We start from the raw sequence: 18162 nt of genomic DNA, 5'->3' as shown, positions 1-18162 counted from the left end.
TAGCGCTTGTGAAGTCAGGGTGCAAAGAAAGTGTGGAACCTGTAAAGAACAGTCCTGAAATGCGGGCGTTGGCGAAAACCTGAGACAGGCAACTGACAACGGGCTGACTTTGGAGAATCTCAGCTCCTTGGTGGCCTCGTTAGCGCAGTAGGTAGCGCGTCAGTCTCATAATCTGAAGGTCATGAGTTCGATCCTCACACGGGGCAGCGCCGTTTTTAAATACTAGTAGGGTGCCGTTCAGCTCACGCCATCTTTCCTTTTGCTGCTACGCGCCCCTTAAGCTAATCTCTAAACCACCCTGCCACCACGTGCAAATCATGAGTTCCCTGCACATCTGTTCTGATTTGGAATACGAGCCGCGGTGGCGGTAAATTCCCAGTGCCACGGAAGACTCGCGTCTTGGTAGATGGTTACGGCGCACCGTCATGGCTGCCGTTTGATGTGAAATGCCAAGTCCGCAAAGGGGAAGGGAAGAGCGTTCTGTCTGTTTGCCAAGGAAATGCCTTCTTGTCAGCAGGGAAGCATTCCACCAAGGAAGGGAGGAGGCCGGGTGTGGCTTGAGCGGTGGCGCGCCGTGATCGTATAGTGGTTAGTACTCTGCGTTGTGGCTGCAGCAACCCCGGTTCGAATCCCGGTCACGGCAGGCTCTCGCTGCGAGCGGGTAGTGCTCGCCTTCGGGACCAGCAGCCGCTCTTTTGTGCGGCTGGCAGGCCTGGCCTTCATCCAAAGCCCTCTTGCAGACATAGAGTGGGCCAGCCAGCGCTGCAAATGGAAATGCACCTGTCTTATGGAGCGGAGAGCTCAAGGATGTTTTCTGTCCACGCGCAGGATTAGGACTCCTTGGACGCTGGGCCTGGCAAGAGGCACTCAAGCAGTTTTCGCATCCGCCTGTTCCATCAGGATGAAGGGTGCAAAGCTCCAGTTGGCCTCAGGAGGACAGCAGGGAGAGACGGGAGAAGAAGAAGGTAACAAATTGGTCATGGTGGCCAGCCGAGGGCAGTGCAAGCTTCCCATATGGTCTAGCGGTTAGGATTCCTGGTTTTCATCCAGGCGGCCCGGGTTCGACTCCCGGTATGGGAATGGACTTAAGCTTTGAGCGAAGTGTTCCGAGCCTGTACAGAAGCTGGATTGGTGCTTTTGCAGCGCGGCTTGGACGTCACGTACAGACAAAGTTTTAGGAGGCGCTCTGCTTCTCCCTCCCCAAGTGAGGCGTGGCCGTTGTCTCCCTTACGTAAAGCAAATGCCACGCGGAGAGACCAGAGCAAGGGGCCAGTGGCGCAATGGATAACGTGTCTGACTACGGATCAGAAGATTCTAGGTTCGACTCCTGGCTGGCTCGCACTTTTTGCTTTGTGCGTTTGGTGGTTGATAAGCACTTTAGCGCTTGTGAAGTCAGGGTGCAAAGAAAGTGTGGAACCTGTAAAGAACAGTCCTGAAATGCGGGCGTTGGCGAAAACCTGAGACAGGCAACTGACAACGGGCTGACTTTGGAGAATCTCACCTCCTTGGTGGCCTCGTTAGCGCAGTAGGTAGCGCGTCAGTCTCATAATCTGAAGGTCGTGAGTTCGATCCTCACACGGGGCAGCGCCGTTTTTAAATACTAGTAGGGTGCCGTTCAGCTCACGCCATCTTTCCTTTTGCTGCTACGCGCCCCTTTAGCTAATCTCTAAACCACCCTGCCACCACGTGCAAATCATGAGTTCCCTGCACATCTGTTCTGATTTGGAATACGAGCCGCGGTGGCGGTAAATTCCCAGTGCCACGGAAGACTCGCGTCTTGGTAGATGGTTACGGCGCACCGTCATGGCTGCCGTTTGATGTGAAATGCCAAGTCCGCAAAGGGGAAGGGAAGAGCGTTCTGTCTGTTTGCCAAGGAAATGCCTTCTTGTCAGCAGGGAAGCATTCCACCAAGGAAGGGAGGAGGCCAGGTGCGGCTTCAGCGGTGGCGCGCCGTGATCGTATAGTGGTTAGTACTCTGCGTTGTGGCCGCAGCAACCCCGGTTCAAATCCGGGTCACAGCAGGCTTTCTTTGCGAGCGGGTAGTGCTCGCCTTCGGGACCAGCAGCCGCTCTTTTGTGCGGCTGGCAGGCCTGGCCTTCATCCAAAGCCCTCTTGCAGACATAGAGTGGGCCAGCCAGCGCTGCAAATGGAAATGCACCTGTCTTATGGAGCGGAGAGCTCAAGGATGTTTTCTGTCCACGCGCAGGATTAGGACTCCTTGGACGCTGGGCCTGGCAAGAGGCACTCAAGCAGTTTTCGCATCCGCCTGTTCCATCAGGATGAAGGGTGCAAAGCTCCAGTTGGCCTCAGGAGGACAGCAGGGAGAGACGGGAGAAGAAGAAGGTAACAAATTGGTCATGGTAGCCAGCCAAGGGCAGTGCAAGCTTCCCATATGGTCTAGCGGTTAGGATTCCTGGTTTTGGCCCGGGTTCGACTCCCGGTATGGGAATGGACTTAAGCTTTGAGCGAAGTGTTTCGAGTCTGTACAGAAGCGGGGTGGGTGCTTTTGCAGTGCGGCTTGCACGTCGCGTACAGACAAAGTTTTAGGAGGCGCTCTGCTTCTCCCTCCCCAAGTGAGGCGTGGCCGTTGTCTCCCTTACGTAAAGCAAATGCCACGCGGAGAGACCAGAGCAAGGGGCCAGTGGCGCAATGGATCCGTCTGACTACGGATCAGAAGATTCTAGGTTCGACTCCTGGCTGGCTCGCACTTTTTGCTTTGTGCGTTTGGTGGTTGATAAGCACTTTAGCGCTTGTGAAGTCAGGGTGCAAAGAAAGTGTGGAACCTGTAAAGAACAGTCCTGAAATGCGGGCGTTGGCGAAAACCTGAGACAGGCAACTGACAACGGGCTGACTTTGGAGAATCTCAGCTCCTTGGTGGCCTCGTTAGCGCAGTAGGTAGCGCGTCAGTCTCATAATCTGAAGGTCGTGAGTTCGATCCTCACACGGGGCAGCGCCGTTTTTAAATACTAGTAGGGTGCCGTTCAGCTCACGCCATCTTTCCTTTTGCTGCTACGCGCCCCTTAAGCTAATCTCTAAACCACCCTGCCACCACGTGCAAATCATGAGTTCCCTGCACATCTGTTCTGATTTGGAATACGAGCCGCGGTGGCGGTAAATTCCCAGTGCCACGGAAGACTCGCGTCTTGGTAGATGGTTACGGCGCACCGTCATGGCTGCCGTTTGATGTGAAATGCCAAGTCCGCAAAGGGGAAGGGAAGAGCGTTCTGTCTGTTTGCCAAGGAAATGCCTTCTTGTCAGCAGGGAAGCATTCCACCAAGGAAGGGAGGAGGCCGGGTGTGGCTTGAGCGGTGGCGCGCCGTGATCGTATAGTGGTTAGTACTCTGCGTTGTGGCTGCAGCAACCCCGGTTTGAATCCCGGTCACGGCAGGCTCTCGCTGCGAGCGGGTAGTGCTCGCCTTCGGGACCAGCAGCCGCTCTTTTGTGCGGCTGGCAGGCCTGGCCTTCATCCAAAGCCCTCTTGCAGACATAGAGTGGGCCAGCCAGCGCTGCAAATGGAAATGCACCTGTCTTATGGAGCGGAGAGCTCAAGGATGTTTTCTGTCCACGCGCAGGATTAGGACTCCTTGGACGCTGGGCCTGGCAAGAGGCACTCAAGCAGTTTTCGCATCCGCCTGTTCCATCAGGATGAAGGGTGCAAAGCTCCAGTTGGCCTCAGGAGGACAGCAGGGAGAGACGGGAGAAGAAGAAGGTAACAAATTGGTCATGGTGGCCAGCCGAGGGCAGTGCAAGCTTCCCATATGGTCTAGCGGTTAGGATTCCTGGTTTTCACCCAGGCGGCCCGGGTTCGACTCCTGGTATGGGAATGGACTTAAGCTTTGAGCGAAGTGTTCCGAGCCTGTACAGAAGCGGGGTTGGTGCTTTTGCAGCGCGGCTTGGACGTCACGTACAGACAAAGTTTTAGGAGGCGCTCTGCTTCTCCCTCCCCAAGTGAGGCGTGGCCGTTGTCTCCCTTACGTAAAGCAAATGCCACGCGGAGAGACCAGAGCAAGGGGCCAGTGGCGCAATGGATAACGCGTCTGACTACGGATCAGAAGATTCTAGGTTCGACTCCTGGCTGGCTCGCACTTTTTGCTTTGTGCGTTTGGTGGTTGATAAGCACTTTAGCGCTTGTGAAGTCAGGGTGCAAAGAAAGTGTGGAACCTGTAAAGAACAGTCCTGAAATGCGGGCGTTGGCGAAAACCTGAGACAGGCAACTGACAACGGGCTGACTTTGGAGAATCTCAGCTCCTTGGTGGTCTCGTTAGCGCAGTAGGTAGCGCGTCAGTCTCATAATCTGAAGGTCGTGAGTTCGATCCTCACACGGGGCAGCGCCGTTTTTAAATACTAGTAGGGTGCCGTTCAGCTCACGCCATCTTTCCATTTGCTGCTACGCGCCCCTTAAGCTAATCTCTAAACCACCCTGCCACCACGTGCAAATCATGAGTTCCCTGCACATCTGTTCTGATTTGGAATACGAGCCGCGGTGGCGGTAAATTCCCAGTGCCACGGAAGACTCGCGTCTTGGTAGATGGTTACGGCGCACCGTCATGGCTGCCGTTTGATGTGAAATGCCAAGTCCACAAAGGGGAAGGGAAGAGCGTTCTGTCTGTTTGCCAAGGAAATGCCTTCTTGTCAGCAGGGAAGCATTCCACCAAGGAAGGGAGGAGGCCGGGTGCGGCTTGAGCGGTGGCGCGCCGTGATCGTATAGTGGTTAGTACTCTGCGTTGTGGCCGCAGCAACCCCGGTTCGAATCCGGGTCACGGCAGGCTCTCGCTGCGAGCGGGTAGTGCTCGCCTTCGGGACCAGCAGCCGCTCTTTTGTGCGGCTGGCAGGCCTGGCCTTCATCCAAAGCCCTCTTGCAGACATAGAGTGGGCCAGCCAGCGCTGCAAATGGAAATGCACCTGTCTTATGGAGCGGAGAGCTCAAGGATGTTTTCTGTCCACGCGCAGGATTAGGACTCCTTGGACGCTGGGCCTGGCAAGAGGCACTCAAGCAGTTTTCGCATCCGCCTGTTCCATCAGGATGAAGGGTGCAAAGCTCCAGTTGGCCTCAGGAGGACAGCAGGGAGAGACGGGAGAAGAAGAAGGTAACAAATTGGTCATGGTAGCCAGCCAAGGGCAGTGCAAGCTTCCCATATGGTCTAGCGGTTAGGATTCCTGGTTTTCACCCAGGTGGCCCGGGTTCGACTCCCGGTATGGGAATGGACTTAAGCTTTGAGCGAAGTGTTTCGAGTCTGTACAGAAGCGGGGTGGGTGCTTTTGCAGTGCGGCTTGCACGTCGCGTACAGACAAAGTTTTAGGAGGCGCTCTGCTTCTCCCTCCCCAAGTGAGGCGTGGCCGTTGTCTCCCTTACGTAAAGCAAATGCCACGCGGAGAGACCAGAGCAAGGGGCCAGTGGCGCAATGGATCCGTCTGACTACGGATCAGAAGATTCTAGGTTCGACTCCTGGCTGGCTCGCACTTTTTGCTTTGTGCGTTTGGTGGTTGATAAGCACTTTAGCGCTTGTGAAGTCAGGGTGCAAAGAAAGTGTGGAACCTGTAAAGAACAGTCCTGAAATGCGGGCGTTGGCGAAAACCTGAGACAGGCAACTGACAACGGGCTGACTTTGGAGAATCTCAGTTCCTTGGTGGCCTCGTTAGCGCAGTAGGTAGCGCGTCAGTCTCATAATCTGAAGGTCGTGAGTTCGATCCTCACACGGGGCAGCGCCGTTTTTAAATACTAGTAGGGTGCCGTTCAGCTCACGCCATCTTTCCTTTTGCTGCTACGCGCCCCTTAAGCTAATCTCTAAACCACCCTGCCACCACGTGCAAATCATGAGTTCCCTGCACATCTGTTCTGATTTGGAATACGAGCCGCGGTGGCGGTAAATTCCCAGTGCCACGGAAGACTCGCGTCTTGGTAGATGGTTACGGCGCACCGTCATGGCTGCCGTTTGATGTGAAATGCCAAGTCCACAAAGGGGAAGGGAAGAGCGTTCTGTCTGTTTGCCAAGGAAATGCCTTCTTGTCAGCAGGGAAGCATTCCACCAAGGAAGGGAGGAGGCCGGGTGCGGCTTGAGCGGTGGCGCGCCGTGATCGTATAGTGGTTAGTACTCTGCATTGTGGCCGCAGCAACCCCGGTTCGAATCCGGGTCACGGCAGGCTCTCGCTGCGAGCGGCTAGTGCTCGCCTTCGGGACCAGCAGCCGCTCTTTTGTGCGGCTGGCAGGCCTGGTCTTCATCCAAAGCCCTCTTGCAGACATAGAGTGGGCCAGCCAGCGCTGCAAATGGAAATGCACCTGTCTTATGGAGCGGAGAGCTCAAGGATGTTTTCTGTCCACGCGCAGGATTAGGACTCCTTGGACGCTGGGCCTGGCAAGAGGCACTCAAGCAGTTTTCGCATCCGCCTGTTCCATCAGGATGAAGGGTGCAAAGCTCCAGTTGGCCTCAGGAGGACAGCAGGGAGAGACGGGAGAAGAAGAAGGTAACAAATTGGTCATGGTGGCCAGCCGAGGGCAGTGCAAGCTTCCCATATGGTCTAGCGGTTAGGATTCCTGGTTTTCACCCAGGTGGCCTGGGTTCGACTCCCGGTATGGGAATGGACTTAAGCTTTGAGCGAAGTGTTTCGAGTCTGTACAGAAGCGGGGTGGGTGCTTTTGCAGTGCGGCTTGCACGTCGCGTACAGACAAAGTTTTAGGAGGCGCTCTGCTTCTCCCTCCCCAAGTGAGGCGTGGCCGTTGTCTCCCTTACGTAAAGCAAATGCCACGCGGAGAGACCAGAGCAAGGGGCCAGTGGCGCAATGGATCCGTCTGACTACGGATCAGAAGATTCTAGGTTCGACTCCTGGCTGGCTCGCACTTTTTGCTTTGTGCGTTTGGTGGTTGATAAGCACTTTAGCGCTTGTGAAGTCAGGGTGCAAAGAAAGTGTGGAACCTGTAAAGAACAGTCCTGAAATGCGGGCGTTGGCGAAAACCTGAGACAGGCAACTGACAACGGGCTGACTTTGGAGAATCTCAGCTCCTTGGTGGCCTCGTTAGCGCAGTAGGTAGCGCGTCAGTCTCATAATCTGAAGGTCGTGAGTTCGATCCTCACACGGGGCAGCGCCGTTTTTAAATACTAGTAGGGTGCCGTTCAGCTCACGCCATCTTTCCTTTTGCTGCTACGCGCCCCTTAAGCTAATCTCTAAACCACCCTGCCACCACGTGCAAATCATGAGTTCCCTGCACATCTGTTCTGATTTGGAATACGAGCCGCGGTGGCGGTAAATTCCCAGTGCCACGGAAGACTCGCGTCTTGGTAGATGGTTACGGCGCACCGTCATGGCTGCCGTTTGATGTGAAATGCCAAGTCCACAAAGGGGAAGGGAAGAGCGTTCTGTCTGTTTGCCAAGGAAATGCCTTCTTGTCAGCAGGGAAGCATTCCACCAAGGAAGGGAGGAGGCCGGGTGCGGCTTGAGCGGTGGCGCGCCGTGATCGTATAGTGGTTAGTACTCTGCGTTGTGGCCGCAGCAACCCCGGTTCGAATCCGGGTCACGGCAGGCTCTCGCTGCGAGCGGCTAGTGCTCGCCTTCGGGACCAGCAGCCGCTCTTTTGTGCGGCTGGCAGGCCTGGTCTTCATCCAAAGCCCTCTTGCAGACATAGAGTGGGCCAGCCAGCGCTGCAAATGGAAATGCACCTGTCTTATGGAGCGGAGAGCTCAAGGATGTTTTCTGTCCACGCGCAGGATTAGGACTCCTTGGACGCTGGGCCTGGCAAGAGGCACTCAAGCAGTTTTCGCATCCGCCTGTTCCATCAGGATGAAGGGTGCAAAGCTCCAGTTGGCCTCAGGAGGACAGCAGGGAGAGACGGGAGAAGAAGAAGGTAACAAATTGGTCATGGTGGCCAGCCGAGGGCAGTGCAAGCTTCCCATATGGTCTAGCGGTTAGGATTCCTGGTTTTCACCCAGGCGGCCCGGGTTCGACTCCCGGTATGGGAATGGACTTAAGCTTTGAGCGAAGTGTTCCGAGCCTGTACAGAAGCGGGGTTGGTGCTTTTGCAGCGCGGCTTGGACGTCACGTACAGACAAAGTTTTAGGAGGCGCTCTGCTTCTCCCTCCCCAAGTGAGGCGTGGCCGTTGTCTCCCTTACGTAAAGCAAATGCCACGCGAAGAGACCAGAGCAAGGGGCCAGTGGCGCAATGGATAACGCGTCTGACTACGGATCAGAAGATTCTAGGTTCGACTCCTGGCTGGCTCGCACTTTTTGCTTTGTGCGTTTGGTGGTTGATAAGCACTTTAGCGCTTGTGAAGTCAGGGTGCAAAGAAAGTGTGGAACCTGTAAAGAACAGTCCTGAAATGCGGGCGTTGGCGAAAACCTGAGACAGGCAACTGACAACGGGCTGACTTTGGAGAATCTCAGCTCCTTGGTGGTCTCGTTAGCGCAGTAGGTAGCGCGTCAGTCTCATAATCTGAAGGTCGTGAGTTCGATCCTCACACGGGGCAGCGCCGTTTTTAAATACTAGTAGGGTGCCGTTCAGCTCACGCCATCTTTCCATTTGCTGCTACGCGCCCCTTAAGCTAATCTCTAAACCACCCTGCCACCACGTGCAAATCATGAGTTCCCTGCACATCTGTTCTGATTTGGAATACGAGCCGCGGTGGCGGTAAATTCCCAGTGCCACGGAAGACTCGCGTCTTGGTAGATGGTTACGGCGCACCGTCATGGCTGCCGTTTGATGTGAAATGCCAAGTCCACAAAGGGGAAGGGAAGAGCGTTCTGTCTGTTTGCCAAGGAAATGCCTTCTTGTCAGCAGGGAAGCATTCCACCAAGGAAGGGAGGAGGCCGGGTGCGGCTTGAGCGGTGGCGCGCCGTGATCGTATAGTGGTTAGTACTCTGCGTTGTGGCCGCAGCAACCCCGGTTCGAATCCGGGTCACGGCAGGCTCTCGCTGCGAGCGGGTAGTGCTCGCCTTCGGGACCAGCAGCCGCTCTTTTGTGCGGCTGGCAGGCCTGGCCTTCATCCAAAGCCCTCTTGCAGACATAGAGTGGGCCAGCCAGCGCTGCAAATGGAAATGCACCTGTCTTATGGAGCGGAGAGCTCAAGGATGTTTTCTGTCCACGCGCAGGATTAGGACTCCTTGGACGCTGGGCCTGGCAAGAGGCACTCAAGCAGTTTTCGCATCCGCCTGTTCCATCAGGATGAAGGGTGCAAAGCTCCAGTTGGCCTCAGGAGGACAGCAGGGAGAGACGGGAGAAGAAGAAGGTAACAAATTGGTCATGGTAGCCAGCCAAGGGCAGTGCAAGCTTCCCATATGGTCTAGCGGTTAGGATTCCTGGTTTTCACCCAGGTGGCCCGGGTTCGACTCCCGGTATGGGAATGGACTTAAGCTTTGAGCGAAGTGTTTCGAGTCTGTACAGAAGCGGGGTGGGTGCTTTTGCAGTGCGGCTTGCACGTCGCGTACAGACAAAGTTTTAGGAGGCGCTCTGCTTCTCCCTCCCCAAGTGAGGCGTGGCCGTTGTCTCCCTTACGTAAAGCAAATGCCACGCGGAGAGACCAGAGCAAGGGGCCAGTGGCGCAATGGATCCGTCTGACTACGGATCAGAAGATTCTAGGTTCGACTCCTGGCTGGCTCGCACTTTTTGCTTTGTGCGTTTGGTGGTTGATAAGCACTTTAGCGCTTGTGAAGTCAGGGTGCAAAGAAAGTGTGGAACCTGTAAAGAACAGTCCTGAAATGCGGGCGTTGGCGAAAACCTGAGACAGGCAACTGACAACGGGCTGACTTTGGAGAATCTCAGTTCCTTGGTGGCCTCGTTAGCGCAGTAGGTAGCGCGTCAGTCTCATAATCTGAAGGTCGTGAGTTCGATCCTCACACGGGGCAGCGCCGTTTTTAAATACTAGTAGGGTGCCGTTCAGCTCACGCCATCTTTCCTTTTGCTGCTACGCGCCCCTTAAGCTAATCTCTAAACCACCCTGCCACCACGTGCAAATCATGAGTTCCCTGCACATCTGTTCTGATTTGGAATACGAGCCGCGGTGGCGGTAAATTCCCAGTGCCACGGAAGACTCGCGTCTTGGTAGATGGTTACGGCGCACCGTCATGGCTGCCGTTTGATGTGAAATGCCAAGTCCACAAAGGGGAAGGGAAGAGCGTTCTGTCTGTTTGCCAAGGAAATGCCTTCTTGTCAGCAGGGAAGCATTCCACCAAGGAAGGGAGGAGGCCGGGTGCGGCTTGAGCGGTGGCGCGCCGTGATCGTATAGTGGTTAGTACTCTGCATTGTGGCCGCAGCAACCCCGGTTCGAATCCGGGTCACGGCAGGCTCTCGCTGCGAGCGGCTAGTGCTCGCCTTCGGGACCAGCAGCCGCTCTTTTGTGCGGCTGGCAGGCCTGGTCTTCATCCAAAGCCCTCTTGCAGACATAGAGTGGGCCAGCCAGCGCTGCAAATGGAAATGCACCTGTCTTATGGAGCGGAGAGCTCAAGGATGTTTTCTGTCCACGCGCAGGATTAGGACTCCTTGGACGCTGGGCCTGGCAAGAGGCACTCAAGCAGTTTTCGCATCCGCCTGTTCCATCAGGATGAAGGGTGCAAAGCTCCAGTTGGCCTCAGGAGGACAGCAGGGAGAGACGGGAGAAGAAGAAGGTAACAAATTGGTCATGGTGGCCAGCCGAGGGCAGTGCAAGCTTCCCATATGGTCTAGCGGTTAGGATTCCTGGTTTTCACCCAGGTGGCCTGGGTTCGACTCCCGGTATGGGAATGGACTTAAGCTTTGAGCGAAGTGTTTCGAGTCTGTACAGAAGCGGGGTGGGTGCTTTTGCAGTGCGGCTTGCACGTCGCGTACAGACAAAGTTTTAGGAGGCGCTCTGCTTCTCCCTCCCCAAGTGAGGCGTGGCCGTTGTCTCCCTTACGTAAAGCAAATGCCACGCGGAGAGACCAGAGCAAGGGGCCAGTGGCGCAATGGATCCGTCTGACTACGGATCAGAAGATTCTAGGTTCGACTCCTGGCTGGCTCGCACTTTTTGCTTTGTGCGTTTGGTGGTTGATAAGCACTTTAGCGCTTGTGAAGTCAGGGTGCAAAGAAAGTGTGGAACCTGTAAAGAACAGTCCTGAAATGCGGGCGTTGGCGAAAACCTGAGACAGGCAACTGACAACGGGCTGACTTTGGAGAATCTCAGCTCCTTGGTGGCCTCGTTAGCGCAGTAGGTAGCGCGTCAGTCTCATAATCTGAAGGTCGTGAGTTCGATCCTCACACGGGGCAGCGCCGTTTTTAAATACTAGTAGGGTGCCGTTCAGCTCACGCCATCTTTCCTTTTGCTGCTACGCGCCCCTTAAGCTAATCTCTAAACCACCCTGCCACCACGTGCAAATCATGAGTTCCCTGCACATCTGTTCTGATTTGGAATACGAGCCGCGGTGGCGGTAAATTCCCAGTGCCACGGAAGACTCGCGTCTTGGTAGATGGTTACGGCGCACCGTCATGGCTGCCGTTTGATGTGAAATGCCAAGTCCACAAAGGGGAAGGGAAGAGCGTTCTGTCTGTTTGCCAAGGAAATGCCTTCTTGTCAGCAGGGAAGCATTCCACCAAGGAAGGGAGGAGGCCGGGTGCGGCTTGAGCGGTGGCGCGCCGTGATCGTATAGTGGTTAGTACTCTGCGTTGTGGCCGCAGCAACCCCGGTTCGAATCCGGGTCACGGCAGGCTCTCGCTGCGAGCGGCTAGTGCTCGCCTTCGGGACCAGCAGCCGCTCTTTTGTGCGGCTGGCAGGCCTGGTCTTCATCCAAAGCCCTCTTGCAGACATAGAGTGGGCCAGCCAGCGCTGCAAATGGAAATGCACCTGTCTTATGGAGCGGAGAGCTCAAGGATGTTTTCTGTCCACGCGCAGGATTAGGACTCCTTGGACGCTGGGCCTGGCAAGAGGCACTCAAGCAGTTTTCGCATCCGCCTGTTCCATCAGGATGAAGGGTGCAAAGCTCCAGTTGGCCTCAGGAGGACAGCAGGGAGAGACGGGAGAAGAAGAAGGTAACAAATTGGTCATGGTGGCCAGCCGAGGGCAGTGCAAGCTTCCCATATGGTCTAGCGGTTAGGATTCCTGGTTTTCACCCAGGCGGCCCGGGTTCGACTCCCGGTATGGGAATGGACTTAAGCTTTGAGCGAAGTGTTCCGAGCCTGTACAGAAGCGGGGTTGGTGCTTTTGCAGCGCGGCTTGGACGTCACGTACAGACAAAGTTTTAGGAGGCGCTCTGCTTCTCCCTCCCCAAGTGAGGCGTGGCCGTTGTCTCCCTTACGTAAAGCAAATGCCACGCGAAGAGACCAGAGCAAGGGGCCAGTGGCGCAATGGATAACGCGTCTGACTACGGATCAGAAGATTCTAGGTTCGACTCCTGGCTGGCTCGCACTTTTTGCTTTGTGCGTTTGGTGGTTGATAAGCACTTTAGCGCTTGTGAAGTCAGGGTGCAAAGAAAGTGTGGAACCTGTAAAGAACAGTCCTGAAATGCGGGCGTTGGCGAAAACCTGAGACAGGCAACTGACAACGGGCTGACTTTGGAGAATCTCAGCTCCTTGGTGGCCTCGTTAGCGCAGTAGGTAGTGCGTCAGTCTCATAATCTGAAGGTCGTGAGTTCGATCCTCACACGGGGCAGCGCCGTTTTTAAATACTAGTAGGGTGCCGTTCAGCTCACGCCATCTTTCCTTTTGCTGCTACGCGCCCCTTAAGCTAATCTCTAAACCACCCTGCCACCACGTGCAAATCATGAGTTCCCTGCACATCTGTTCTGATTTGGAATACGAGCCGCGGTGGCGGTAAATTCCCAGTGCCACGGAAGACTCGCGTCTTGGTAGATGGTTACGGCGCACCGTCATGGCTGCCGTTTGATGTGAAATGCCAAGTCCACAAAGGGGAAGGGAAGAGCGTTCTGGCTGTTTGCCAAGGAAATGCCTTCTTGTCAGCAGGGAAGCATTCCACCAAGGAAGGGAGGAGGCCGGGTGCGGCTTGAGCGGTGGCGCGCCGTGATCGTATAGTGGTTAGTACTCTGCGTTGTGGCCGCAGCAACCCCGGTTCGAATCCGGGTCACGGCAGGCTCTCGCTGCGAGCGGGTAGTGCTCGCCTTCGGGACCAGCAGCCGCTCTTTTGTGCGGCTGGCAGGCCTGGCCTTCATCCAAAGCCCTCTTGCAGACATAGAGTGGGCCAGCCAGCGCTGCAAATGGAAATGCACCTGTCTTATGGAGCGGAGAGCTCAAGGATGTTTTCTGTCCACGCGCAGGATTAGGACTCCTTGGACGCTGGGCCTGGCAAGAGGCACTCAAGCAGTTTTCGCATCCGCCTGTTCCATCAGGATGAAGGGTGCAAAGCTCCAGTTGGCCTCAGGAGGACAGCAGGGAGAGACGGGAGAAGAAGAAGGTAACAAATTGGTCATGGTGGCCAGCCGAGGGCAGTGCAAGCTTCCCATATGGTCTAGCGGTTAGGATTCCTGGTTTTCACCCAGGCGGCCCGGGTTCGACTCCTGGTATGGGAATGGACTTAAGCTTTGAGCGAAGTGTTCCGAGCCTGTACAGAAGCGGGGTTGGTGCTTTTGCAGCGCGGCTTGGACGTCACGTACAGACAAAGTTTTAGGAGGCGCTCTGCTTCTCCCTCCCCAAGTGAGGCGTGGCCGTTGTCTCCCTTACGTAAAGCAAATGCCACGCGGAGAGACCAGAGCAAGGGGCCAGTGGCGCAATGGATAACGCGTCTGACTCCGGATCAGAAGATTCTAGGTTCGACTCCTGGCTGGCTAGCACTTTTTGCTTTGTGCGTTTGGTGGTTGATAAGCACTTTAGCGCTTGTGAAGTCAGGGTGCAAAGAAAGTGTGGAACCTGTAAAGAACAGTCCTGAAATGCGGGCGTTGGCGAAAACCTGAGACAGGCAACTGACAACGGGCTGACTTTGGAGAATCTCAGCTCCTTGGTGGCCTCGTTAGCGCAGTAGGTAGCGCGTCAGTCTCATAATCTGAAGGTCGTGAGTTCGAACCTCACACGGGGCAGCGCCGTTTTTAAATACTAGTAGGGTGCCGTTCAGCTCACGCCATCTTTCCTTTTGCTGCTACGCGCCCCTTAAGCTAATCTCTAAACCACCCTGCCACCACGTGCAAATCATGAGTTCCCTGCACATCTGTTCTGATTTGGAATACGAGCCGCGGTGGCGGTAAATTCCCAGTGCCACGGAAGACTCGCGTCTTGGTAGATGGTTACGGCGCACCGTCATGGCTGCCGTTTGATGTGAAATGCCAAGTCCGCAAAGGGGAAGGGAAGAGCGTCCTGTGTGTTTGCCAAGGAAATGCCTTCTTGTCAGCAGGGAAGCATTCCACCAAGGAAGGGAGGAGGCCGGGGTTGGGCTTGAGCGGTGGCGCGCCGTGATCGTATAGTGGTTAGTACTCTGCGTTGTGGCCGCAGCAACCCCGGTTCGAATCCGGGTCACGGCAGGCTCTGGCTGCGAGCGGGTAGTGCTCGCCTTCGGGACCAGCAGCCGCTCTTTTGTGCGGCTGGTAGGCCTGGCCTTCATCCAAAGCCCTCTTGCAGACATAGAGTGGGCCAGCCAGCGCTGCAAATGGAAATGCACCTGTCTTATGGAGCGGAGAGCTCAAGGATGTTTTCTGTCCACGCGCAGGATTAGGACTCCTTGGACGCTGGGCCTGGCAAGAGGCACTCAAGCAGTTTTCGCATCCGCCTGTTCCATCAGGATGAAGGGTGCAAAGCTCCAGTTGGCCTCAGGAGGACAGCAGGGAGAGACGGGAGAAGAAGAAGGTAACAAATTGGTCATGGTGGCCAGCCGAGGGCAGTGCAAGCTTCCCATATGGTCTAGCGGTTAGGATTCCTGGTTTTCACCCAGGCGGCCCGGGTTCGACTCCCGGTATGGGAATGGACTTAAGCTTTGAGCGAAGTGTTCCGAGCCTGTACAGAAGCGGGGTTGGTGCTTTTGCAGCGCGGCTTGGACGTCACGTACAGACAAAGTTTTAGGAGGCGCTCTGCTTCTCCCTCCCCAAGTGAGGCGTGGCCGTTGTCTCCCTTACGTAAAGCAAATGCCACGCGGAGAGACCAGAGCAAGGGGCCAGTGGCGCAATGGATAACGCGTCTGACTACGGATCAGAAGATTCTAGGTTCGACTCCTGGCTGGCTCGCACTTTTTGCTTTGTGCGTTTGGTGGTTGATAAGCACTTTAGCGCTTGTGAAGTCAGGGTGCAAAGAAAGTGTGGAACCTGTAAAGAACAGTCCTGAAATGCGGGCGTTGGCGAAAACCTGAGACAGGCAACTGACAACGGGCTGACTTTGGAGAATCTCAGCTCCTTGGTGGCCTCGTAAGCGCAGTAGGTAGCGCGTCAGTCTCATAATCTGAAGGTCGTGAGTTCGATCCTCACACGGGGCAGCGCCGTTTTTAAATACTAGTAGGGTGCCGTTCAGCTCACGCCATCTTTCCTTTTGCTGCTACGCGCCCCTTAAGCTAATCTCTAAACCACCCTGCCACCACGTGCAAATCATGAGTTCCCTGCACATCTGTTCTGATTTGGAATACGAGCCGCGGTGGCGGTAAATTCCCAGTGCCACGGAAGACTCGCGTCTTGGTAGATGGTTACGGCGCACCGTCATGGCTGCCGTTTGATGTGAAATGCCAAGTCCACAAAGGGGAAGGGAAGAGCGTTCTGTCTGTTTGCCAAGGAAATGCCTTCTTGTCAGCAGGGAAGCATTCCACCAAGGAAGGGAGGAGGCCGGGTGTGGCTTGAGCGGTGGCGCGCCGTGATCGTATAGTGGTTAGTACTCTGCGTTGTGGCCGCAGCAACCCCGGTTCGAATCCGGGTCACGGCAGGCTCTCGCTGCGAGCGGGTAGTGCTCGCCTTCGGGACCAGCAGCCGCTCTTTTGTGCGGCTGGCAGGCCTGGCCTTCATCCAAAGCCCTCTTGCAGACATAGAGTGGGCCAGCCAGCGCTGCAAATGGAAATGCACCTGTCTTATGGAGCGGAGAGCTCAAGGATGTTTTCTGTCCACGCGCAGGATTAGGACTCCTTGGACGCTGGGCCTGGCAAGAGGCACTCAAGCAGTTTTCGCATCCGCCTGTTCCATCAGGATGAAGGGTGCAAAGCTCCAGTTGGCCTCAGGAGGACAGCAGGGAGAGACGGGAGAAGAAGAAGGTAACAAATTGGTCATGGTGGCCAGCCGAGGGCAGTGCAAGCTTCCCATATGGTCTAGCGGTTAGGATTCCTGGTTTTCATCCAGGTGGCCTGGGTTCGACTCCCGGTATGGGAATGGACTTAAGCTTTGAGCGAAGTGTTCCGAGCCTGTACAGAAGCTGGATTGGTGCTTTTGCAGCGCGGCTTGGACGTCACGTACAGACAAAGTTTTAGGAGGCGCTCTGCTTCTCCCTCCCCAAGTGAGGCGTGGCCGTTGTCTCCCTTACGTAAAGCAAATGCCACGCGGAGAGACCAGAGCAAGGGGCCAGTGGCGCAATGGATAACGCGTCTGACTACGGATCAGAAGATTCTAGGTTCGACTCCTGGCTGGCTCGCACTTTTTGCTTTGTGCGTTTGGTGGTTGATAAGCACTTTAGCGCTTGTGAAGTCAGGGTGCAAAGAAAGTGTGGAACCTGTAAAGAACAGTCCTGAAATGCGGGCGTTGGCGAAAACCTGAGACAGGCAACTGACAACGGGCTGACTTTGGAGAATCTCAGCTCCTTGGTGGCCTCGTTAGCGCAGTAGGTAGCGCGTCAGTCTCATAATCTGAAGGTCGTGAGTTCGATCCTCACACGGGGCAGCGCCGTTTTTAAATACTAGTAGGGTGCCGTTCAGCTCACGCCATCTTTCCTTTTGCTGCTACGCGCCCCTTAAGCTAATCTCTAAACCACCCTGCCACCACGTGCAAATCATGAGTTCCCTGCACATCTGTTCTGATTTGGAATACGAGCCGCGGTGGCGGTAAATTCCCAGTGCCACGGAAGACTCGCGTCTTGGTAGATGGTTACGGCGCACCGTCATGGCTGCCGTTTGATGTGAAATGCCAAGTCCACAAAGGGGAAGGGAAGAGCGTTCTGTCTGTTTGCCAAGGAAATGCCTTCTTGTCAGCAGGGAAGCATTCCACCAAGGAAGGGAGGAGGCCGGGTGCGGCTTGAGCGGTGGCGCGCCGTGATCGTATAGTGGTTAGTACTCTGCGTTGTGGCCGCAGCAACCCCGGTTCGAATCCGGGTCACGGCAGGCTCTCGCTGCGAGCGGCTAGTGCTCGCCTTCGGGACCAGCAGCCGCTCTTTTGTGCGGCTGGCAGGCCTGGTCTTCATCCAAAGCCCTCTTGCAGACATAGAGTGGGCCAGCCAGCGCTGCAAATGGAAATGCACCTGTCTTATGGAGCGGAGAGCTCAAGGATGTTTTCTGTCCACGCGCAGGATTAGGACTCCTTGGACGCTGGGCCTGGCAAGAGGCACTCAAGCAGTTTTCGCATCCGCCTGTTCCATCAGGATGAAGGGTGCAAAGCTCCAGTTGGCCTCAGGAGGACAGCAGGGAGAGACGGGAGAAGAAGAAGGTAACAAATTGGTCATGGTGGCCAGCCGAGGGCAGTGCAAACTTCCCATATGGTCTAGCGGTTAGGATTCCTGGTTTTCATCCAGGCGGCCCGGGTTCGACTCCCGGTATGGGAATGGACTTAAGCTTTGAGCGAAGTGTTCCGAGCCTGTACAGAAGCGGGGTTGGTGCTTTTGCAGCGCGGCTTGGACGTCACGTACAGACAAAGTTTTAGGAGGCGCTCTGCTTCTCCCTCCCCAAGTGAGGCGTGGCCGTTGTCTCCCTTACGTAAAGCAAATGCCACGCGGAGAGACCAGAGCAAGGGGCCAGTGGCGCAATGGATAACGCGTCTGACTACGGATCAGAAGATTCTAGGTTCGACTCCTGGCTGGCTCGCACTTTTTGCTTTGTGCGTTTGGTGGTTGATAAGCACTTTAGCGCTTGTGAAGTCAGGGTGCAAAGAAAGTGTGGAACCTGTAAAGAACAGTCCTGAAATGCGGGCGTTGGCGAAAACCTGAGACAGGCAACTGACAACGGGCTGACTTTGGAGAATCTCAGCTCCTTGGTGGCCTCGTTAGCGCAGTAGGTAGCGCGTCAGTCTCATAATCTGAAGGTCGTGAGTTCGATCCTCACACGGGGCAGCGCTGTTTTTAAATACTAGTAGGGTGCCGTTCAGCTCACGCCATCTTTCCTTTTGCTGCTACGC

General features: G+C 55.5%; 42 non-coding genes across 42 annotated transcripts; all 42 read left to right on the top strand.

Annotated features, from left to right (window-relative positions):
• The first annotated feature begins 133 nt into the window (after window positions 1-133).
• On the top strand, window positions 134-206 carry trnam-cau (transfer RNA methionine (anticodon CAU)). The gene has a single exon. It is a non-coding gene; the product is annotated as a tRNA-Met (tRNA).
• An 802-nt stretch (window positions 207-1008) lies between these two features.
• trnae-uuc (transfer RNA glutamic acid (anticodon UUC)) lies at window positions 1009-1080 on the top strand. The gene has a single exon. It is a non-coding gene; the product is annotated as a tRNA-Glu (tRNA).
• A 186-nt stretch (window positions 1081-1266) lies between these two features.
• trnar-acg (transfer RNA arginine (anticodon ACG)) lies at window positions 1267-1339 on the top strand. Its single transcript has one exon. It is a non-coding gene; the product is annotated as a tRNA-Arg (tRNA).
• A 172-nt stretch (window positions 1340-1511) lies between these two features.
• trnam-cau (transfer RNA methionine (anticodon CAU)) lies at window positions 1512-1584 on the top strand. The gene has a single exon. It is a non-coding gene; the product is annotated as a tRNA-Met (tRNA).
• Window positions 1585-2877: 1293 nt separating this feature from the next.
• On the top strand, window positions 2878-2950 carry trnam-cau (transfer RNA methionine (anticodon CAU)). Its single transcript has one exon. It is a non-coding gene; the product is annotated as a tRNA-Met (tRNA).
• An 802-nt stretch (window positions 2951-3752) lies between these two features.
• On the top strand, window positions 3753-3824 carry trnae-uuc (transfer RNA glutamic acid (anticodon UUC)). Its single transcript has one exon. It is a non-coding gene; the product is annotated as a tRNA-Glu (tRNA).
• Window positions 3825-4010: 186 nt separating this feature from the next.
• On the top strand, window positions 4011-4083 carry trnar-acg (transfer RNA arginine (anticodon ACG)). Its single transcript has one exon. It is a non-coding gene; the product is annotated as a tRNA-Arg (tRNA).
• A 172-nt stretch (window positions 4084-4255) lies between these two features.
• On the top strand, window positions 4256-4328 carry trnam-cau (transfer RNA methionine (anticodon CAU)). The gene has a single exon. It is a non-coding gene; the product is annotated as a tRNA-Met (tRNA).
• Window positions 4329-4693: 365 nt separating this feature from the next.
• trnah-gug (transfer RNA histidin (anticodon GUG)) lies at window positions 4694-4765 on the top strand. Its single transcript has one exon. It is a non-coding gene; the product is annotated as a tRNA-His (tRNA).
• Window positions 4766-5130: 365 nt separating this feature from the next.
• On the top strand, window positions 5131-5202 carry trnae-uuc (transfer RNA glutamic acid (anticodon UUC)). The gene has a single exon. It is a non-coding gene; the product is annotated as a tRNA-Glu (tRNA).
• Window positions 5203-5630: 428 nt separating this feature from the next.
• trnam-cau (transfer RNA methionine (anticodon CAU)) lies at window positions 5631-5703 on the top strand. Its single transcript has one exon. It is a non-coding gene; the product is annotated as a tRNA-Met (tRNA).
• An 802-nt stretch (window positions 5704-6505) lies between these two features.
• Window positions 6506-6577, top strand: trnae-uuc (transfer RNA glutamic acid (anticodon UUC)). The gene has a single exon. It is a non-coding gene; the product is annotated as a tRNA-Glu (tRNA).
• Window positions 6578-7005: 428 nt separating this feature from the next.
• trnam-cau (transfer RNA methionine (anticodon CAU)) lies at window positions 7006-7078 on the top strand. The gene has a single exon. It is a non-coding gene; the product is annotated as a tRNA-Met (tRNA).
• Window positions 7079-7443: 365 nt separating this feature from the next.
• Window positions 7444-7515, top strand: trnah-gug (transfer RNA histidin (anticodon GUG)). Its single transcript has one exon. It is a non-coding gene; the product is annotated as a tRNA-His (tRNA).
• A 365-nt stretch (window positions 7516-7880) lies between these two features.
• trnae-uuc (transfer RNA glutamic acid (anticodon UUC)) lies at window positions 7881-7952 on the top strand. Its single transcript has one exon. It is a non-coding gene; the product is annotated as a tRNA-Glu (tRNA).
• A 186-nt stretch (window positions 7953-8138) lies between these two features.
• trnar-acg (transfer RNA arginine (anticodon ACG)) lies at window positions 8139-8211 on the top strand. The gene has a single exon. It is a non-coding gene; the product is annotated as a tRNA-Arg (tRNA).
• Window positions 8212-8383: 172 nt separating this feature from the next.
• Window positions 8384-8456, top strand: trnam-cau (transfer RNA methionine (anticodon CAU)). The gene has a single exon. It is a non-coding gene; the product is annotated as a tRNA-Met (tRNA).
• Window positions 8457-8821: 365 nt separating this feature from the next.
• On the top strand, window positions 8822-8893 carry trnah-gug (transfer RNA histidin (anticodon GUG)). The gene has a single exon. It is a non-coding gene; the product is annotated as a tRNA-His (tRNA).
• A 365-nt stretch (window positions 8894-9258) lies between these two features.
• trnae-uuc (transfer RNA glutamic acid (anticodon UUC)) lies at window positions 9259-9330 on the top strand. The gene has a single exon. It is a non-coding gene; the product is annotated as a tRNA-Glu (tRNA).
• A 428-nt stretch (window positions 9331-9758) lies between these two features.
• Window positions 9759-9831, top strand: trnam-cau (transfer RNA methionine (anticodon CAU)). Its single transcript has one exon. It is a non-coding gene; the product is annotated as a tRNA-Met (tRNA).
• An 802-nt stretch (window positions 9832-10633) lies between these two features.
• On the top strand, window positions 10634-10705 carry trnae-uuc (transfer RNA glutamic acid (anticodon UUC)). Its single transcript has one exon. It is a non-coding gene; the product is annotated as a tRNA-Glu (tRNA).
• Window positions 10706-11133: 428 nt separating this feature from the next.
• Window positions 11134-11206, top strand: trnam-cau (transfer RNA methionine (anticodon CAU)). Its single transcript has one exon. It is a non-coding gene; the product is annotated as a tRNA-Met (tRNA).
• Window positions 11207-11571: 365 nt separating this feature from the next.
• On the top strand, window positions 11572-11643 carry trnah-gug (transfer RNA histidin (anticodon GUG)). The gene has a single exon. It is a non-coding gene; the product is annotated as a tRNA-His (tRNA).
• A 365-nt stretch (window positions 11644-12008) lies between these two features.
• Window positions 12009-12080, top strand: trnae-uuc (transfer RNA glutamic acid (anticodon UUC)). The gene has a single exon. It is a non-coding gene; the product is annotated as a tRNA-Glu (tRNA).
• A 186-nt stretch (window positions 12081-12266) lies between these two features.
• trnar-acg (transfer RNA arginine (anticodon ACG)) lies at window positions 12267-12339 on the top strand. Its single transcript has one exon. It is a non-coding gene; the product is annotated as a tRNA-Arg (tRNA).
• A 172-nt stretch (window positions 12340-12511) lies between these two features.
• Window positions 12512-12584, top strand: trnam-cau (transfer RNA methionine (anticodon CAU)). The gene has a single exon. It is a non-coding gene; the product is annotated as a tRNA-Met (tRNA).
• Window positions 12585-12949: 365 nt separating this feature from the next.
• Window positions 12950-13021, top strand: trnah-gug (transfer RNA histidin (anticodon GUG)). The gene has a single exon. It is a non-coding gene; the product is annotated as a tRNA-His (tRNA).
• Window positions 13022-13386: 365 nt separating this feature from the next.
• trnae-uuc (transfer RNA glutamic acid (anticodon UUC)) lies at window positions 13387-13458 on the top strand. The gene has a single exon. It is a non-coding gene; the product is annotated as a tRNA-Glu (tRNA).
• Window positions 13459-13644: 186 nt separating this feature from the next.
• trnar-ccg (transfer RNA arginine (anticodon CCG)) lies at window positions 13645-13719 on the top strand. Its single transcript has one exon. It is a non-coding gene; the product is annotated as a tRNA-Arg (tRNA).
• A 170-nt stretch (window positions 13720-13889) lies between these two features.
• trnam-cau (transfer RNA methionine (anticodon CAU)) lies at window positions 13890-13962 on the top strand. The gene has a single exon. It is a non-coding gene; the product is annotated as a tRNA-Met (tRNA).
• A 366-nt stretch (window positions 13963-14328) lies between these two features.
• trnah-gug (transfer RNA histidin (anticodon GUG)) lies at window positions 14329-14400 on the top strand. The gene has a single exon. It is a non-coding gene; the product is annotated as a tRNA-His (tRNA).
• Window positions 14401-14765: 365 nt separating this feature from the next.
• trnae-uuc (transfer RNA glutamic acid (anticodon UUC)) lies at window positions 14766-14837 on the top strand. The gene has a single exon. It is a non-coding gene; the product is annotated as a tRNA-Glu (tRNA).
• Window positions 14838-15023: 186 nt separating this feature from the next.
• Window positions 15024-15096, top strand: trnar-acg (transfer RNA arginine (anticodon ACG)). The gene has a single exon. It is a non-coding gene; the product is annotated as a tRNA-Arg (tRNA).
• A 172-nt stretch (window positions 15097-15268) lies between these two features.
• Window positions 15269-15341, top strand: trnam-cau (transfer RNA methionine (anticodon CAU)). The gene has a single exon. It is a non-coding gene; the product is annotated as a tRNA-Met (tRNA).
• A 365-nt stretch (window positions 15342-15706) lies between these two features.
• Window positions 15707-15778, top strand: trnah-gug (transfer RNA histidin (anticodon GUG)). Its single transcript has one exon. It is a non-coding gene; the product is annotated as a tRNA-His (tRNA).
• Window positions 15779-16143: 365 nt separating this feature from the next.
• On the top strand, window positions 16144-16215 carry trnae-uuc (transfer RNA glutamic acid (anticodon UUC)). The gene has a single exon. It is a non-coding gene; the product is annotated as a tRNA-Glu (tRNA).
• Window positions 16216-16401: 186 nt separating this feature from the next.
• Window positions 16402-16474, top strand: trnar-acg (transfer RNA arginine (anticodon ACG)). Its single transcript has one exon. It is a non-coding gene; the product is annotated as a tRNA-Arg (tRNA).
• A 172-nt stretch (window positions 16475-16646) lies between these two features.
• trnam-cau (transfer RNA methionine (anticodon CAU)) lies at window positions 16647-16719 on the top strand. The gene has a single exon. It is a non-coding gene; the product is annotated as a tRNA-Met (tRNA).
• Window positions 16720-17084: 365 nt separating this feature from the next.
• On the top strand, window positions 17085-17156 carry trnah-gug (transfer RNA histidin (anticodon GUG)). Its single transcript has one exon. It is a non-coding gene; the product is annotated as a tRNA-His (tRNA).
• A 365-nt stretch (window positions 17157-17521) lies between these two features.
• trnae-uuc (transfer RNA glutamic acid (anticodon UUC)) lies at window positions 17522-17593 on the top strand. The gene has a single exon. It is a non-coding gene; the product is annotated as a tRNA-Glu (tRNA).
• Window positions 17594-17779: 186 nt separating this feature from the next.
• On the top strand, window positions 17780-17852 carry trnar-acg (transfer RNA arginine (anticodon ACG)). Its single transcript has one exon. It is a non-coding gene; the product is annotated as a tRNA-Arg (tRNA).
• A 172-nt stretch (window positions 17853-18024) lies between these two features.
• trnam-cau (transfer RNA methionine (anticodon CAU)) lies at window positions 18025-18097 on the top strand. Its single transcript has one exon. It is a non-coding gene; the product is annotated as a tRNA-Met (tRNA).
• The last annotated feature ends 65 nt before the right edge of the window (window positions 18098-18162 follow it).

Source organism: Hoplias malabaricus, chromosome 7 (genome assembly GCF_029633855.1).
Source record: "Hoplias malabaricus isolate fHopMal1 chromosome 7, fHopMal1.hap1, whole genome shotgun sequence".
Classification (NCBI taxonomy): domain Eukaryota; kingdom Metazoa; phylum Chordata; class Actinopteri; order Characiformes; family Erythrinidae; genus Hoplias; species Hoplias malabaricus.
The sequence above is the reverse complement of the archived record's forward strand: the minus strand, read 5'-3'. Positions and strand labels throughout refer to the sequence as shown.